General features: G+C 31.6%; 1 non-coding gene across 1 annotated transcript; it reads left to right on the forward strand.

Moving 5' to 3' along the window:
* The first annotated feature begins 2,222 nt into the window (after nucleotides 1–2,222).
* On the forward strand, nucleotides 2,223–2,329 carry LOC128296009 (small nucleolar RNA R71). Its single transcript, XR_008286557.1, has one exon. It is a non-coding gene; the product is annotated as a small nucleolar RNA R71 (small nucleolar RNA).
* The last annotated feature ends 215 nt before the right edge of the window (nucleotides 2,330–2,544 follow it).

The following is a 2,544-nucleotide window of genomic DNA, read 5'->3' on the forward strand; positions in this document are numbered from 1 at the left end:
TACTTATAGCTAATATTTGACTTTGGCAGGTTTGTTGTTTAGTGTAAACTTCAATCACACTTTACAATACCACAAAATTAACCATTATTGTAATATAGTAGTGATACGATGATATTGTGAATTTTGATGTATTTCGAAATTTATTGATATCAAATAAAGGACTTGATTTGCAATGGAAAATTAATAGGGTATATATTCGGTCAGTTTAATTTTTATATATCAATTATTAGATAAATTGATTAATTTATCAAAATTGAACTAAACCGAATCGATTTCTTATCAAAATCGAATAAATCAAATCGAAATTTTTTTTAGTTCTTTTTTTTAACGTTTTAAGAGTTATTTATTTATAATAATAAAAGTTACCATTAAATAAGATTTAAAATTTTATTTTGTTGAGGTATTTTTTAGAGAGCGCTTACATTTGTGTTTAAATGAGTGTCAACTGATAGTAACAACAGTGACCACTCAGAAAAACTGCTATATTTGTGTTGACAAATTTTGGTAATAAAGTTGTTTGGGCTGTGATTTCTTTAATTGATTGGGAAATCTAACGGTTCATCCTGGATATCCAAACTACATTGAGTAAAATATCTTGGAGATCTGTTTGGTTAGGATTCGAAGCAATTATCATCCCTTGATTCATGAATCAAAACGAATTAGGCCATAGAAACATATCTGGATGATTTAAGCCTTATCTAATGTTGTTTAGAAGATATCATTTGTGCAAGTAGGGGTGAGCAAAATTTGATTCGACTCAAAAAAAATATTTTTTTTGAATTTCTAATTATTTGAATTGAATAATTGAGTTAATCGGATCAACTTGATTTTTTTTCCAATTTCGAGTTAAAATTCAGTTAAATTTTCGAATTTGAATAACTCGAATAATTCGAATAAACCAAATATTAAACCCTTTTACTTCCCTTTCTCTCAACCCCACTCCAATCTTTTTACTTTTCCCCTAAAAATTTTACTTCCCCCAAACCCCCCAAAACTTTTTTCCTTTTGATTTCCCTCAAAAGTTTTACTTCCCTCCAAACCCCTAAAAAAAATTTCCTTTTACTTTCTCCTCAAAACTTTTACTTCCCCAAACCCCCAATTTTTTTTCCCTTTTGCTTTCTCTCAAAACTTTTATTTCCTCCGAACCCTAAAAACTTTTTTTTCAAATTTATGTCTACTATTTATATTATTGAATTAAATTTCACATTGTATACTATTTATATTATTGAATTATTTAATCATGTTGACATCTGTGAAATAGGTTTAACAAAAGGTAAGTTAATATGTAATTTTTTTCAAAAGTTCAAGAAATTTATCTTATTGGTTGTTTATGCGGTCTTTCTTCAATGCTGCTTATGGAATTCGTGGTTTATATTCTCTAACCTCCGACTTATGCTCTTTCTTGTTTTTTTCAACCCAATCTTTTTTCTCAACAGCTTCTAGACTAAGCTTCTTTTCAGGCTCGACTAACCTTTCACGCTTTGAATAATGATTGTGTGGACTTGCTCCTTTGGGTTAGTTTTAGTGTGACCAGGTAAAATAACTTGCTATCTTTCTGAAACCAGTTTAGTGAGTTGTCCTGATTTTCAAGCCCTTGAATCGATGCTTGCTGATTTTTCAGAGCTGTCTTGGTGTTTTACAATCGAGTTTCAGACACCAAAATAAATTTAACTAACACCTTCTCAAGGTTCGATTTCTTTTCTTACTGATAAGATTGTTGAAAACCCGAAGGGGGTTGTGACCTTTGATTACCTTGTCCACCCTAAAAGAAATTTGGATGATTCTTCTATTCTGGATTATAATTATTGCTATAAAGGTTGTTCTGAGGTTTAGAATTATTACTCATAAAGTTGACTTGCTCATGCTCTATGTTAGAATCGAAAGGTAAACATTTCGGATTGATCATTCCTGCTCCAGTCACATCGCATTGCATTATCGGATTCACCTATTTAGCCAAACTCAAACCATCAATTTTCTTACCAAGAGCTTCAACCTGACTTGCCAACATAGAAACTACATTAATATAAAAAACTCCACCTACCATGGCAGGTTTTACTCTCGTAACTTGCCATTAATAATTGTTCAGTGCCATCTCCTCAATAAACTCTTGGGCTACCTTAGGTGTTTTGTTATTCAATGTTCCGCCAGCTGCTGCATCAATCATCTGTCTAGTCGAGGGATTGAAACCATTGTAAAAAGTTTGAACTTGGATCCATAAAGGTAGTCCATGGTGAGAACACCTTCTCAACAAATCCTTAAATCTCTCTCATGTATCATAAAGAGTCTCAATATCATTTTGAACAAAAGAAGAGATATCATTCTTGAACTTAGTTGTTTTAGTTGGTGAAAAATATTTCAACAAAAACTTCTCAGTCATTTGAGCCTAAGTAGTGATAGAACCTCATGGAAGTGAATTCAACCACTGTTTTGTTTTGCTCCTCAAAAGGGTTGAGAACAACCGTAAGTGTATGACATCATTAGTAACACCGTTAATCTTTAACGTATCGCAAATCTCTAGAAAATCATCCAAATGAGCATTCGGAT

Source organism: Gossypium arboreum, chromosome 7, assembly GCF_025698485.1.
Source record: "Gossypium arboreum isolate Shixiya-1 chromosome 7, ASM2569848v2, whole genome shotgun sequence".
Classification (NCBI taxonomy): domain Eukaryota; kingdom Viridiplantae; phylum Streptophyta; class Magnoliopsida; order Malvales; family Malvaceae; genus Gossypium; species Gossypium arboreum.